At 42.2% G+C, this 17398-nt stretch overlaps 1 non-coding gene across 1 annotated transcript; it reads left to right on the top strand.

The window, feature by feature from the left end:
- The first annotated feature begins 16780 nt into the window (after positions 1–16780).
- Positions 16781–16888, top strand: LOC130953689 (small nucleolar RNA R71). Its single transcript, XR_009075851.1, has one exon. It is a non-coding gene; the product is annotated as a small nucleolar RNA R71 (small nucleolar RNA).
- The last annotated feature ends 510 nt before the right edge of the window (positions 16889–17398 follow it).

Raw genomic sequence — 17398 nt, 5'->3', positions numbered from 1 at the left:
TCTGAATGGAGCATCATAGGTATTTTCTATGATGGTCTCTCTGAACTATCTAAGATGTCCTTGGATAGCTCTGCTGGAGGATCTCTTCATCTGAAGAAGACGCCTGCAGAAGCTCAAGAATTGATTGAAATGGTTGCAAATAACCAATTCATGTACACTTCTGAAAGGAATCCTGTGAACAATGGGACTAGTCAGAAGAAAGGAGTTCTTGAGATTGACACTCTGAATGCCATATTGGCTCAGAACAAGATATTGACTCAACAAGTCAATTTGATTTCTCAAAGTCTGTCTGAAATGCAAAATGCACCAAACATTACAAAGGATGCTTCATCTGAGGAAGACGCTTATGATCCTGAGAACCCTTCCATGGAAGAGGTGAATTACCTAGGAGAACCCTATGGAAATACCTACAATTCTTCATGGAGAAATCACCCAAATCTCTCATGGAAGAATCAAGAGAGACCTCAACAAGGTTTCAATAACAATAATGGTGGAAGAAACAGGTTTAGCAATGGCAAGCCTTTTCCATCATCTTCTCAGCAACAGACAGAGAGTTCTAAGCAGAATACTTCTGACTTAGCAACAATGGTCTCTGATCTAATAAAGACCACTCAAAGTTTCATGAATGAAACAAGGTCCTCCATCAGAAATTTGGAAGGACAAGTGGGTCAGCTGAGCAAGAAGGTTACTGAACTCCCTCCTAGTACTCTCCCAAGTAATACAGAAGAAAATCCAAAAGGAGAGTGCAAGGCCATCAACATGGCCGAATATGGAGATCATAGAGAGGAAGAAGACGCCACTGAGAAAGACCCCAGTGGGCGTGCACCACTCTCCTCTGAGTTCCTCAATGAGGAACCTTGGGAATCTGAGGCTCAAAATGAGACCATAGAGATTCCATTGGACTTACTTCTGCCATTCATGAGCTCTGATGAGTATTCTTCCTCTGAAGAGGATGAGTATGTTACTGAAGAGCAAGTTGCTAAATACCTTGGAGCAATCATGAAACTAAATGACAAGTTATTTGGAAATGAGACTTGGGAGGATGAACCTCCCTTGCTCACCAAAGAACTGGATGACTTGTCTAGGCAGAAACTGCCTCAAAAGAGGCAGGATCCTGGGAAGTTTTCTATACCTTGTACCATAGGCACCATGACCTTCAAGAAGGCCTTGTGTGACTTAGGGTCAAGTGTGAACCTCATGCCCCTCTCTGTAATGGAGAAATTAGGGATCTTAGAGGTGCAAGCTGCAAGAATCTCATTAGAGATGGCAGACAACTCAAGAAAACAAGCTCATGGACTTGTAGAGAATGTTTTGGTGAAGATAGAAGACCATTACATCCCTACTGATTTCATAGTCCTAGAGACTGGGAAGTGCATGGATGAATCCATCATCCTTGGCAGACCCTTCCTAGCCACAGCAAAGGCTGTGATTGATGTTGATAGAGGAGAGTTGATCATTCAAGTGAATGGACAATCCTTGGTGTTTAAGGCCCAAGGACATCCCTCTATCATCATGGAGAGGAAGCATGAAGAGCTTCTCTCAAGACAGAGCCAAGCAGAAACCCCACAGTCAAACTCTAAGTTTGGTGTTGGGAGGCTACAACCAAACTCTAAGTTTGGTGTTGAAACCCCACATTCAAACTCTAAGTTTGGTGTTGGGAGGTTTCAACACGGCTCTGAGCATTTCTGAGGCTCCATGAGAGTCCTCTGTCAAGCTAATGACATTAAAGAAGCGCTTGTTGGGAGGCAACCCAATGTTTTATAATTAATTATTTTCTTTTGTTATTTTATCTTTTTTGTAGGTTGATGATCATAAGAAGTCACAAAAACAATGAAAAAAGCAAAAACAGAATGAAAAACAGGAAGAAAAACAGCACACCCTGGAGGAGAAGAAACTGGCGTTCAAACGCCAGTAATGCTAGCTGTTGGGCGTTTAACGCCCAGTCTGGCACCATTCTGGGCGTTTAACGCCAGAAAGGGGCACCAGACTGGCGTTAAACGCCAGTAAAGGGCAAGAACCTGGCGTTAAACGCCAGGAATGGGCACCAGCCCGGCGTTTAACGCCAGAAATGGCTCAAAACGTGATTTTGAGCAACATTTGGTGCAGGGATGACTTTTCCTTGACACTACAGGATCTGTGGACCCCACAGGACCCTACCATCACTCTCTCTCTTCTTCCCCCATTCACCAATCACCTCAACACCTCTTCCCCAAAAACCTCTCACCTATCAAATCCCATCTTTCTCTTCACCACTCACATCCATCCTTCATAAAACCCCACCAACCTCACCCTTCAAATTCAAACCACTTTCCCTCCCAAACCCACCCATAATGGCCGAACCTTTACCCCCCTCTCTCCTATAAATACCCTTCTTCAACTCTTCATTTTCACACAACCTAAACACCCTTTCTTCCCCCTTCTTGGCCGAATACACCACCATCTCCCTCTTCCTCATTTCTTCTTCTTCTACTCTCTTCTTTCTTCTTTTGCTCGAGGACGAGCAAACATTTTAAGTTTGGTGTGGTAAAAGCGTTGCTTTTTGTTTTTCCATAACCATTTATGGCATCCAAGGCCGGAGAAACCTCTAAAAAGAGGAAAGGGAAGGCAAAAGCTTCCACCTCCGAGTCATGGGAGATGGATAGATTCCTCTCAAGGGTGCATCAAGACCACTTCTATGAAGTTGTGGCCTTGAAGAAGGTGATCTCCGAGGTCCCCTTTTCACTCAAAAAGGGTGAATATCCGGAGATCCGCCATGAGATCCGAAGAAGAGGTTGGGAAGTTCTTACCAACCCCATTCAACAAGTCAGAATCTTGATGGTTCAAGAGTTCTATGCCAATGCATGGATCACAAAGAACCATGACCAAAGTGTGAACCCGAATCCAAAGAATTATCTCACTATGGTTCGGGGAAAATACTTGGATTTTAGGCCGGAGAGTGTGAGGGTGGCGTTCAACTTGCCTATGATGCAAGGAGATGAGCATCCTTACACTAGAAGGGTCAACTTTGATCAAAGGTTGGACCAAGTCCTCACAATCATATGTGAAGAGGGTGCACAATGGAAGCAAGATTCAAGAGGAAAGCCGGTCCAATTGAGAAGGCATGACCTCAAGCCCGTGGCTAGAGGATGGTTAGAGTTCATACAACGCTCAATCATCCCCACTAGCAACCGGTCCGAAGTTACCATAGACCGGGCCATCATGATCCATAGTATCATGATTGGAGAAGAAATAGAGGTTCATGAGGTTATAGCCCAAGAACTCTATAAGGTGGCGGACAAGACCTCCACCTTGGCAAGGTTAGCCTTTCCTCATCTCATTTGTCACCTCTGTTATTCAGTTGGAGTTGACATAGAGGGAGACATTCCCATTGATGAGGACAAGCTCATCACCAAGAAAAGGATGGAGTACACAAGAGATCTCACTCATCATGAGATCCCTGAGATTCCTCAAGGGATGAATTTTCCTCCACAAAACTATTGGGAGCAACTAAACACCTCCCTAGGAGAACTAAGTTCCAACATGGGACAACTGAGGGTGGAGCATCAAGAACACTCCATCATCCTTCATGAAATTAGAGAAGATCAAAGAATCATGAGGGAGGAGCAACAAAGACAAGGAAGAGACATTGAGGAGCTCAAGCACTCCATAGGATCTTCAAGAGCAAGAAAGAGCCGCCATCACTAAGGTGGACCCGTTCTTTGATTTCCTTGTTATTGTTCTTCTGTTTTTCGAATTTTAATGCTTATGTTTATCCATGTTTGTGTCTTGTGATCATTAGTGTCTTAGTGTCTATGCCTTAAAGTTATGAATGTTCTATGAATCCATCACCTTTCTTGAATAAAAATGTGCTTAATTGAGAAAAAAGAAAGAATTGCATGAATTTTGAATTTTATAATAGTTTAATTATTTTGATGTGGTGGCAATATTTTTGTTCTCTGAATGTATGCTTAAACAGTGCATATGTCTTTTGACTTTGTGGTTCATGAATGTTGGCTCTTGAAAGAATGATGAAAAAGGAGACATGTTACTGAGGATCTGAAAAATCAATAAAATGATTCTTGAAGCAAGAAAAAGCAGTGAATACAAAAAAAAAACCGAAGAAAAAAAAAAGAGAAAAGAATAAAGTTGTGATCCAAGGCAATAAGAGTGTGCTTAAGAACCCTGGACACCTCTAATTGGGGACTTTAGCAAAGCTGAGTCACAATCTGAAAAGGTTCACCCAATTATGTGTCTGTGGCATGTATGTATCCGGTGGTAATACTGGAAGACAGAGTGCTTTGGGCCACAGCCAAGACTCAATAAATAGCTATGTTCAAGAATCATCATACTTTACTAAGAGAATCATTAACACTATCTGGATTCTAAGTTCCTAAAGAAGCCAACCATTCTGGATTTCAAAGGATAGAGTGAGATGCCAAAACTGTTCGGAGGCAAAAAGTTAAAAGCCCCGCTCATCTGATTAATACTGATCTTCACAGATGTTTTTGGAATTCATTGCATATTCTCTTCTTTTTATTTGATTTTCAGTTGCTTGAGGACAAGCAACAATTTAAGTTTGGTGTTGTGATGAGCGGATAATTTGTATACTTTTTGGCATTGTTTTTAGTATGTTTTTGATATGATATAGTTAGTTTTTAGTATATTTTTATTAGTTTTTAATTAAATTTCACTTTTCTGGACTTTACTATGAGTTTGTGTATTTTTCTGTGATTTCAGGTATTTTCTGGCTGAAATTGAGGGACCTGAGCAAAAATCTGATCCTGAGACCAAAAAGGACTGCAGATGCTGTTGGATTCTGACCTCCCTGCATTCGAAGCGGATTTTCTGGAGCTACAGAAGCCCAATTGGCGCGCTCTCAACGGCGTTGGAAAGTAGACATCCTGGGCTTTCCAGCAATATATAATAGTCCATACTTTTCCCAAGATTTGATGGCCCAAACCGGCGTTCAAAGTCACCTCAAGGAATCCCAGCGTTAAACGCTGGAACTGGCACCCAAATGGGAGTTAAACGCCCAAACTGGCACCAAAGCTGGCGTTTAACTCCAAGAAGAGTCTCTACACGAAATTGCTTCATTGCTCAGCCCAAGCACACACCAAGTGGGCCCGGAAGAGGATTTTTATGTCATTTACTCATTTCTATACACCCTAGGCTACTAGTTTCTTATAAGTAGGACCTTTTACTATTGTATAGAAATCTTTTGATCACTTTTAGATCTCTAGATCATCTTTGGACATTCTAGTTCTTAGATCATTGGGAGGCTGGCCATTCGGCCATGCCTAGACCTTATGCTTATGTATTTTCAACGGTGGAGTTTCTACACACCATAGATTAAGGTGTGGAGCTCTGCTGTACCTCGAGTATTAATGCAATTACTATTGTTCTTTCATTCAAATTCCGCTTGTTCTTTATCCAAGATATCATTTGTTCTTCAACATGATGAAGGTGATGATTGACGCCCATCACCATTCTCACTCATGAACAAAGTGACTGACAACCACTCTTGTTCTACAAGCATTTGAGGCTTGGTGAATATCTCTTGGATTCCTGATTGCACGATGCATGGTTGATCGCCTGACAACCGAGTGCTCGCCTGACAAACGAGCCAACCATTCCGTGAGATCAGAGTCTTCGTGGTATAGGCAAGAACTGATGGCAGCATTCAAGAGAATCCGGAAGGTCTAACCTTGTCTGTGGTATTCTGAGTAGGATTCAATGATTGAATGACTGTGACGTGCTTCAAACCGGTAACCTACTGGGCGTTAGTGACAGACGCAAAAGAGTTATTCTATTCCGGTAGGGGAGGGAACCACACCGGTGATTGGCAGCACTGTGACAGAGTGTGTGCATTAGCTTTCACTGCGAGGATGGGAGGTAGCTGCTGACAACAGTGAGACCCTATACGAGCTTGCCATGGAAAGGAGTAAGAAGGGTTGGATGAAGACAGTAGGAAAGCAGAGAGACGGAAGGGAAGGCATCTTCATGCGCTTATCTGAAGTTCCTACCAATGAATTACATAAGTATCACTATCTTTATCTTTTATGTTATTTTCGTTCATCACCATATATATCTGAGTTTGCCTGACTAAGATTTACAAGATGACCATAGCTTGCTTCAATACTAACAATCTCCGTGGGATCGACCCTTACTCACGTAAGGTTTATTACTTGGACGACCCAGTGCACTTGCTGGTTAGTTGTGCGAAGTTGTGTAATGCCATGGTATTGGGCTACCACGTTTTTGGAGCCATTACCAGGGATTATGAGAGTTGTGAAAAAGTATAGTTCACAATTTCGCGCACCAATACTGCCTGTAAGCTATCAAATGGGAAAGTATCATTGATAGGAATGGAGTCATCTTTAATGTGCTCAAGGCGACTCAAGTGGTCTGCCACTAAATTTTGGTTACCACTCCTATCTTTAATTTCCAAATTAAATTCTTGCAGCAGTAGCATCCAACGTATTAGCCTTGGTTTAGACTATTTTTTAGCTAATAAATACTTTAAAGCTGCATGGTCTGAGTACACTACTACCTTAGTACCAAGTAAATAGGCTCGAAATTTTTCCAGAGCAAAAATAATAGCTAGAAGCTCTTTTTCAGTAGTAGTATAATTAGATTGAGCAGCATCTAAAGTCTTAGATGCATAAGCAATTACAAAAAGATCGTTACCTTCATGCTGAGCTAGTGCTTCTCCTACTGCATGATTAGAGGCATCACACATGATTTCGAATGGTCGACTCCAGTCTGGTCCCCTCACAATCGGAGCTTGAGTCAGGGCTGTCTTCAGCGTATCAAACGCTTGTTTGCAATCCTCACTGAACTTGAACTCAACATCTTTATGCAGTAGTCTGGATAAGGGTAGTGATACCTTACTGAAGTCCTTAATGAATCTCCTATAAAAACCTGCATGGCCAAGGAACGAATGGACTTCCCTCATAGAGGAGGGGTAAGGTAAACTAGAAATAACATCCACCTTTGCTGGGTCTACAGAGATACCAGTATCAGAAACAACATGTCCTAGAACAATTCCTTATTTCACCATAAAATGACACTTTTCAAAATTTAAAACAAGGTTTGAACTAACACACCTGTCCAATAATCTAGATAAACTATCCAAGCAAAGGCTAAATGAATCACCATATACACTAAAGTCATCCATAAAAACTTCTATACAGGTCTCAATGAGATCAGAGAAAAGACTCATCATACACATTTAGAAAGTAGCTGGTGCATTGCATAAGCCAAAGGGCATTCTCTTATAAGCATAAGTCCCAAAAGGATATGTAAAAGTAGTCTTTTCCTGATCTTCAGGAGCTATATGGATTTAAAAATAACCTGTATAACCATCTAAAAAGCAGTAATGAGATTTACCTGACAGGCGATCAAGCATCTGATCAATGAATGGCAAGGGGTAATGATCCTTGTGAGTGGCTTGGTTGAGACGCCTGTAGTCAATACAAACTCTCCATGAGTTCTGCAATCTGGTTGTTAGAAGTTCTCCTTGCTCATTTCTTATTGTTGTGATTCCAGACTTCTTGGGCACCACTTGCACTGGGCTGACCCATTCGCTATCTAAAATGGGGTAAATACTATCTGTTTCAAGTAGTCTGGTTACTTCCTTCTTGACAACTTCTAAGATAGTTGGATTCAATCTTCTCTGAGGTTGACGGACAGGTTTTGCTCCTTCTTCTAAGAATATTCTGTGTTCACAAACTTGAGGGCTGATGCCTACTATATCTGCCAAGCTCCATCCAATTGCTTTCTTATGCGTCCTCAATACACTAAGCAGTTGTTCTTCTTGTTGGGAAGTGAGTTCCCTCGCAATAATAACTAGAAACTTCTGCTTGTCCTCAAGGTAAGCATACTTGAGGTGTGGAGAAAGGGGCTTTAATTCCATTTTCTGCTCATGGCTTGGCTCTGGATCATCTAGGGTTGGTGAAAATGGTAACGAATCTTCAGTGTGTTTAGAAGGTGTCCCCACACTTGGATCTTGCTCCATGTGACGCTCTTCCATTTCTTCCTGGTGAGTTACAGCTATAATTTCATCAATGATGTCGCATTGGAATATGGAGTGATCTTCTGGGGGATGCTTCATAGCTTCATCCAGATTGAAGCTCGCTGTTCTACCATCTACCTCAAAAGAATAGGTTCCCGAAAAGGCATCCAGCTTGAACTTCGAAGTCTTCAAAAACGATTTTCCAAGCAGGATTGACGAAGGCTTTCCTGAGTAATTTTGGGACATCTCCAAGATATAGAAGTCAATGGGAAATGTGAGCCCCTTAATGCTCACTAACACATCTTCAGCAATTCCAACCACTGTAATAATGATTTTATCTGCTAACACAAAACGTGCTGCTGACATTTTTAAGGGAGGGAGTCTTAAAGCATTATATATAGACAAGGGCATAATACTCACGCACGCTCCTAAATCACACATACAGTCAGAAAATATCACACTTCCAATGGTACAGTTAACCATACATGGGTCTGGATTACTACATTTTTCAGGTTTATTTCCCATTAAAGCAGATATAGAACTACTTAAAGGAATAGTTTCTAATTCAATAATGTTATCTTTATGTATGCACAATTTTTTTAGAAACTTTGCGTATTTAGGTACTTGCTGAATAACATCAAAAAGGGGGTACAATTACCTCAACCTTTTTGAAGATTTCTACCGTTTTGGGATCAAGTTTCGTCTGCTTTCTGGCTTTCCTAGTAAGGTGTGGAAATAGGATAGGAGTGGCGTCTCTTACAGCTTCAGCTTGCTGGGGTTCTTCATTCCTTGGTTGGGCTGCTTCTGCTTCAGCCATGCCTTGTGCTTCATCTTCTTCTTCAACATCCTCTACCTCAACCATGTCATCAGCTGGGGCGTGTTCTAGCGAGCTTGGCTCCTCAGGATTCCTCCCTTGTAGTGTGGTCCCATACCTCAAGGTAATGGCATTGATGCCACCCTTGGGGTTGGGTAGTGGTTGAGAGGGGATTCCACTGGAGCTCAAAGGCTGGTTGTTGGAGTTATTTAGTGATCCAATCTGTGATATAAGAGCTTGCAAGGTAGAGTTCAGACCATTTAGAGTCGAAGTAAGGTTGTTTTCCATGGCCCGCTATCTCCGATCAATAGATTGTAATAACTCATCATTAGAAGATGAAGAGGGATAAGTGATCTGAAGGGTCTGCTGAGATGCTTGAGGCTGCCTTAGATAAGGTGCTTTGTAGGCCTGATTCTGATTCTGCTGTCTGATGTTGTTATTGTTATTCCACCTCTAGTTTCCATTGTTATCTCTGCCTCCTCTGTTATGATTGTCCCTCCAACCCTGGTTAGAATTATCTCTCCAACCTTGGTTGGAATTGTCCTACCATCCATGGTTGTAGCTACCACCTTGATTGTATCCTTGATTGGGGCGGTCATAGAAGTTATGAGTGGCTGCCATAGTGTTGTATTTCTGTTGAAGCTGCAGACATTCATCAGTATAATGACTATAATCAGCATAGATTCCGCATACTCTTTGTGGAACCAACTATTGGCTTTGCTGTGGTGGAGAAGGCTGAGCTTGCTGAGCTTGTTGTTGACTCAACTGCATCTGCTTCAATAAGTTGGTCATTTCACTTATACTCTGAGTTAGAGCAGTAGTCTCTTTGCTAGAGGATACCTCTGTAACAGCTTTGGAGTTGCTTTGCCTTTGCCTGTGATTCTTAGTGGATTCAGCTAAGTCGCTAATCAATTGCCATGTGGTGTGCGAAATTGTAATCACCACAACTTTGCACAACTAACCAGCAAGTGCACTGGGTCGTCCAAGTAATAAACCTTACGCGAGTAAGGGTCGATCCCACGGAGATTGTTGGTATGAAGCAAGCTATGGTCATCTTGTAAATCTTAGTCAGGCAGACTCAAATGGGTATAGATGATATATGAATAAAACATAAAGATAAAGATAGAGATACTTATGTATATCATTGGTGAGAGCTTCAGATAAGTGTATGAAGATGCTTGTCCCTTCCGTCTCTCTGCTTTCCTACTGTCTTCATCCAATCCTTCTTACTCCTTTCCATGGCAAGCTTATGCAAGGGTTTCACCGTTGTCAGTGGCTACCTCCCATCCTCTCAGTGGAAATGTTCAATGCACCCTGTCACGGCACGGCTATCCATCTGTCGGTTCTCGATCAAGACGGAATAGAATCCAGTGATTCTTTTGCGTCTGTCACTAACGCCCCGCCCTCAGGAGTTTGAAGCACGTCACAGTCATTCAATCATTGAATCCTACTCAGAATACCACAGACAAGGTTAGACCTTCCGGATTCTCTTGAATGCCGCCATCAGTTCTTGCCTATACCACGAAGACTCTGATGTCACGGAATGGCTGGCTCGTTTGTCAGGCGAGCACTCGGTTGTCAGGCGATCAACCTTGCATCGTGTATCAGGAATCCAAGAGATATTCACCCAATCTAAGGTAGAACGGAGGTGGTTGTCAGTCACACGTTCATAGGTGAGAATGATGATGAGTGTCACGGATCATCACATTCATCAAGTTGAAGAACAAGTGATATCTTGGACAAAGAACAAGCGGAATTGAATAGAAGAACAATAGTAATTGCATTAATACTCGAGGTACAGCAGAGCTCCACACCTTAATCTATGGTGTGTAGAAACTCCACCGTTGAAAATACATAAGAACAAGAGTGATCATTGGCTTCGGCCCCTGGTGCACGAAATTGTGATCAATACTTTTACACAAAACAATCCCCGGTAATGAATCCCAAAAACTTGGTGCTCAATACCATGGCATAAACACAACTTCGCACAACTAACCAGCAAGTGCACTGGGTCGTCCAAGTAATAAACCTTACGCGAGTAAGGGTCGATCCCACGGAGATTGGTGGTATGAAGCAAGCTATGGTCACCTTGTAAATCTCAGTCAGGCAGACTCAAATGGGTATAGTGATAAACGAATAAAGCATAAAGATAAAGATAGAGATACTTATGTATATCATTGGTGAGAGCTTCAGATAAGCGAATGAAGATGCCTTCCCTTCCGTCTCTCTGCTTTCCTACTGTCTTCATCCAATCCTTCTTACTCCTTTCCATGGCAAGCTCATGCAAGGGTTTCACCGTTGTCAGTGGCTACCTCCCATCCTCTCATTGGAAATGTTCAACGCACCCTGTCACGGCACGGCTATCCATCTGTCGGTTCTCAATCAGGCCGGAATAGAATCCAGTGATTCTTTTGCGTCTGTCACTAACGCCCCGCCTTCAGGAGTTTGAAGCATGTCACAGTCATTCAATCATTGAATCCTACTCAGAATACCACAGACAAGGTTAGACCTTCCGGATTCTCTTGAATGCCGCCATCAGTTCTCGCCTATACCACGAAGACTCTGATCTCACGGAATGGCTGGCTCGTTTGTCAGACGAGCACTCGGTTGTCAGGCGATCAACCATGCATCGTGTATCAGGAATCCAAGAGATAAACACTATAGCCTTTGATGCTTGTAGAACAAGAGTGGTTGTCAGTCACTTTGTTCATGAGTGAGAATGATGATGAGTGTCACGGATCATCACATTCATCAAGTTGAAGAACAAGTGATATCTTGGACAAAGAACAAGCGGAATTGAATAGAAGAACAATAGTAATTGCATTAATACTCGAGGTACAGCAGAGCTCCACACCTTAATCTATGGTGTGTAGAAACTCCACCGTTGAAAATACATAAGAACAAGGTCTAGGCATGGCCGAATGGCCAGCCTCCCAAATGATCTAAGAACTAGATGTCCAAAGATGATCAAAGGATCTAAAAATAATCCAAAGATGAAAAATACAATGGTAAAAGGTCCTATATATAGAGAACTAGTAGCCTACGGTGTACAAAGATGAGTAAATGACATAAAAATCCACTTCCGGGCCCACTTGGTGTGTGCTTGGGCTGAGCAATGAAGCATTTTCGTGTAGAGACTCTTCTTGGAGTTAAACGCCAGCTTTTATGCCAGTTTGGGCGTTTAACTCCCATTTTGGTGCCAGTTCCGGCGTTTAACGCTGGAATTTCTGTAGGTGACTTTGAACGCCGGTTTGGGCCATCAAATCTTGGGCAAAGTATGGACTATCATATATTGCTGGAAAGCCCAGGATGTCTACTTTCCAACGCCGTTGAGAGCGTGCCAATTGGGCTTCTGAAGCTCCTGAAAATCCACTTCGAGTGCAGGGAGGTCAGAATCCAACAGCATCTGCAGTCCTTTTGAGTCTCTGAATCAGATTTTTGCTCAGATCCCTCAATTTCAGCCAGAAAATACCTGAAATCACAGAAAAACACACAAACTCATAGTAAAGTCCAGAAAAGTGAATTTTAACTAAAAACTAATAAAAATATACTAAGAACTCAACTAAAACTACTAAAAACATACTAAAAACAATGCCAAAAAGCGTATAAATTATCCGCTCATCACAACACCAAACTTAAATTGTTGCTTGTCCCCAAGCAACTGAAAATCAAATAAGATAAAAAGAAGAGAATATACTATAGACTCCAAATTATCAATGAAACTTAGCTCCAAATTAGATGAGCGGGACTAGTAGCTTTTTTGCCTCCAAACAGTTTTGGCATCTCACTTTATCCTTTGAAATTCAGAATGATTGGCTTCTTTAGGAACTCAGAATCCAGATAGTGTTATTGATTCTCCTAGTTAAGTATGATGATTCTTGAACACAGCTACTTTATGAGTCTTGGCCATGGCCCAAAGCACTCTGTCTTCCAGTATTACCACCGGATACATACATGCCACAGACGCATAATTGGGTGAACCTTTTTCAGATTGTGACTCAGCTTTGCTAAAGTCCCCAATTAGAGGTGTCCAGGGTTCTTAAGCACACTCTTTTTGCCTTGGATCACAACTTTATTTCTTTCTTTTTCTTTCTTTTTCTCTTTCTCCTTCTTTTTTTTTTCGTTTTCTCTTCTTTTTTTTTTGTATTCACTGCTTTTTCTTGCTTCAAGAATCATTTTTATGATTTTTCAGATCCTCAGTAACATGTCTCCTTTTTCATCATTCTTTCAAGAGCCAACAATTTTAACATTCATGAACAACAAATTCAAAAGACATATGCACTGTTCAAGCATACATTCAGAAAACAAAAAGTATTGTCACCACTTCAAACTAATTAAGCTAGTTTTAAAGATGAATTTGAAATCCTGTACTTCTTGTTCTTTTGTAATAAAAACAGTTTTCATTTAGAAAGGTGATGGATTCATAGGACATTCATAACTTTAAGGCATAGACACTAAGACACTAATGATCATAAGACACAAACATAGATAACATAAGCATGAAAATTCGAAAAACAAGAAAGTAAAGAACAAGGAGATTAAAGAACGGGTCCACCTTAGTGATGGCGGCTTGTTCTTCCTCTTGAAGGCCTTATGGAGTGCTTGAGCTCCTCAATGTCTCTTCCTTGTCTTTGTTGCTCCTCTCTCATGATTCTTTGATCTTCTCTAATTTCATGGAGGAGGATGGAATGTTCTTGGTGCTCCATCCTTAGTTGTCCCATGTTGGAACTCAATTCTCCTAGGGAGGTGTTGATTTGCTCCCAATAGTTTTGTGGAGGAAAGTGCATCCCTTGAGGTATCTTAGGGATTTCATGATGAGTGAGATCTCTTGTTTGCTCCATCCTTTTTCTAGTGATGGGCTTGAGGTCATGCCTTCTCAGTTGAACCGGCTTTCTTCTTGAATCTCTCTTCCATTGAGCGTCCTCTTCACAAATGTCTGTGAGGACTTGGTCCAACCTTTGATCAAAGTTGACCCTTCTTCATGGCCACAACTTCATAGAAGTGGTCTTGATGCACCCTTGAGATGAATCTCTCCATCTCCCATGACTCGGAGGAGGAAGCTTTTGCCTTCCCTTTCCTCTTTCTAGAGGTTTCTCCGGCCTTGGATGCCATAAATGGTTATGGAAAAACAAAAAGCAATGCTTTTACCACACCAAACTTAAAAGGTTTGCTCGTCCTCGAGCAAAAGAAGAAAGAAGAGAGTAGAAGAAGAAGAAATGAGGAAGAAGGGAATGGCTTTGTGTTCGGCCATGTATGGGTGGGTTTGGGAGGGAAAGTGGTTTGAATTTGAATGGTGAGGTAGGTGGGGTTTTATGAAGGATGGATGTGAGTGGTGAAGAGAAAGATGGGTGGTGGGGTTGGTGGGGATCCTGTGGGGTCCACAGATTCTGAGGTGTCAAGGAAAAGTCATCCCTGCACCAAATGGTGTGCAAAATCACATTTTGAGCCAATTCTGGCGTTAAACGCCGGGCTGGTGCCCCTTTCTGGCGTTTAACGGCAGGTTCTTGCCCTTTCCTGGCGTTTAACGCCAGTCTGGTGCCCCTTTCTGGCGTTAAACGCCCAGAATGGTACCAGACTGGGCGTTAAACGCCCAACTGCTAGCCTCACTGGCGTTTAAACGCCAGTGAGTTCTTCCTCCAGGGTGTGCTGTTTTTCTTCCTGTTTTTCATTCTGTTTTTGCTTTTTCAATTGATTTTGTGACTTCTTATGATCATCAACCTACAAAAAACATAAAATAACAAGGGAAATGGATAAAATATAATCATTGGGTTGCCTCCCAACAAGCGCTTCTTTAATGTCAGTAGCTTGACAGATGGCTCTCATGGAGCCTCACAAATGCTCAGAGCAATGTTGGAACCTCCCAACACCAAACTTAGAGTTTGAATGTGGGGGTTCAACACCAAACTTAGAGTTTGGTTGTGGCCTCCCAATACCAAACTTAAAGTTTGACTGTGGGGGCTCTGTTTGTCTCTGATTTGAGAGAAGCTCTTTGTTCATACCCTGACCGGGCTCCTCATACTCGGTCAATCCATGAAAGGTCCGACCTCATCATAAGGCCCACGCCTAAAGGTCGGACCTCGGACATCATAGCAAGGAAGGCCCATCAAAAGGAACGCAGCCCAAAACCTAAAAGGCCGAAATAGGCCTAGAAGAGGCGGTTCCGCAAAGATAGAGATAAAACTCCCAAAAGATAAGATAAGATAAGAATATCTTATCCAGGGAAGATCACGGCCAACTACTATAAATACACTGGAGCACCCAGGTATGGCATTCATTCCACACTCTACACATATCTGCTTGGACCCATGCTAACTTAAGCATCGGAGTGTCATTGCAGGTACCACCACCAACCACTCCACAAATCAAGCTCGGGTCCCTGACCCTCACCTCGGGCCATCCCAAGACGACCGAGCTACACGTTTCAGGTAACCCTCGGAACACTCTTCATGCTTCTTCTCCATGATAACAGAGGGATATCCTTGAGCCTTAAACACAAAGGATTCTTCATTCACTTGAATGATCAGTTCACCTCCATCAACATCAATCACAGCCTTTGCTGTGGCTAGGAAGGGTCTGCCAAGAATGATAGATTCATCCATGCACTTCCCAGTCTCTAGGACTATGAAATCAGTAGGGATGTAATGGTCTTCAATCTTTACCAAAACATCCTCTACAAGTCCATGAGCTTGTTTTCTTGAGTTGTCTGCCATCTCAAGTGAGATTCTTGCAGCTTGTACCTCAAAGATCCCTAGCTTCTCCATTACAGAGAGAGGCATGAGGTTTACACTTGACCCTAAGTCACACAGAGCCTTCTTGAAGGTCATGGTGCCTATGGTACAAGGTATTGAAAACTTCCCAGGATCTTGTCTCTTTTGAGGTAATTCCTGCCTAGACAAGTCATCCAGTTCTTTGGTGAGCAAAGGAGGTTCATTCTCCCAAGTCTCATTTCCAAATAACTTGTCATTTAGCTTCATGATTGCTCCAAGGTATTTAGCAACTTGCTCTTCAGTGACATACTCATCCTCTTCAGAGGAAGAATACCCATCAGAGCTCATAAAAGGCAGAATTAAGTCCAATGGAATCTCTATGGTCTCATTTTGAGCCTCAGATTCCCATAGTTTCTCATTGGGGAACGCATTGGAGGTCAGTGCACGCCCATTGAGGCCTTCCTCAGTGGCGTTCACTGCCTCTCCTTCCTCTCCAAATTCGGCCATGTTGATGGCCTTGCACTCTCCTTTTGAATTTTCTTCTGTATTGCTTGGAAGAGCACTTGGAGGGAGTTCAGTAATTTTCTTGCTCAGCTGTCCCACTTGTGCCTCCAAATTCCTAATGGAGGATCTTGTTTCAGTCATGAAACTTTGAGTGGTTTTGATTAGATCAGAGACCATGGTTGCTAAGTCAGAGGGGTTCTGCTTAGAATTCTCTGTCTGTTGCTGAGAAGATGATGGAAAAGGCTTGCCATTGCTAAACCTGTTTCTTCCACCATTATTGTTGTTGAAACCTTGTTGAGGTTTCTCTTGATTCTTCCATGAGAAATTTGGGTGATTTCTCCATGAAGAATTATAGGTGTTTCCATAGGGTTCTCCTAGGTAATTCACCTCTTCCATTGAAGGGTTCTCAGGATCATAAGCTTCTTCTTTAGATGAAGCATCCTTAGTACTGCTTGGTGCATTTTGCATTCCAGACAGACTTTGAGAGATCAAATTGACTTGTTGAGTCAATATCTTGTTCTGAGCCAATATGGCATTCAGAGTATCAATCTCAAGAACTCCTTTCTTCTGACTTGTCCCATTGTTTACAGGATTTCTTTCAGAAATGTACATAAATTGGTTATTTGCAACCATTTCAATTAGCTCTTGAGCTTCTGTAGGCGTCTTCTTCAGATGAAGAGATCCTCCAGCAGAGCTATCCAAGGACATCTTGGATAGTTCAGAGAGACCATCATAGAAAATACCTATGATGCTCCATTCAGAAAGCATGTCAGAAGGACATTTTCTGATTAATTGTTTGTATCTTTCCCAAGCTTCATAGAGGGATTCTCCATCCTTCTGTCTGAAGGTTTGGACTTCCACTCTAAGCTTACTCAATTTTTGAGGTGGAAAGAACTTTGCCAAGAAGGCATTGACTAGCTTTTCCCAAGAGTCCAGGCTTTCTTTAGGTTGTGAGTCCAACCTTATTCTAGCTCTGTCTCTTACAGCAAAAGGGAATAGCATCAGTCTGTAGACCTCAGGGTCAACCCCATTAGTCTTGATTGTGTCACAGATTTGCAAGAACTCAGCTAAAAACTGATGAGGATCTTCCAGTGGAAGTCCATGGAACTTGCAATTCTGTTGCATTAGAGAAACTAATTGAGGCTTAAGCTCAAAGTTGTTTGCTCCAATGGCAGGGATAGAGATGCTTCTCCCATAGAAGTCGGGAGTAGGTGCAGTAAAGTCACCCAGCACCTTCCTTGCATTGTTGGCGTTGTTGTTGTTTTCGGCTGCCATGGGTTCTTCTTCTTTGAAGAATTTGGTCAGGTCCTCAATAAAGAGTTGTGCCTTAGCTTCTCTTAGCTTTCGCTTCAAGGTCCTTTCAGGTTCAGGGTCAGCTTC

This window comes from Arachis stenosperma, chromosome 9, assembly GCF_014773155.1.
Source record: "Arachis stenosperma cultivar V10309 chromosome 9, arast.V10309.gnm1.PFL2, whole genome shotgun sequence".
In the NCBI taxonomy this organism is placed as follows: Eukaryota; Viridiplantae; Streptophyta; class Magnoliopsida; order Fabales; family Fabaceae; genus Arachis; species Arachis stenosperma.
Note: the sequence above shows the minus strand (reverse complement) of the source record. Positions and strands in the feature narration are given on the sequence as shown.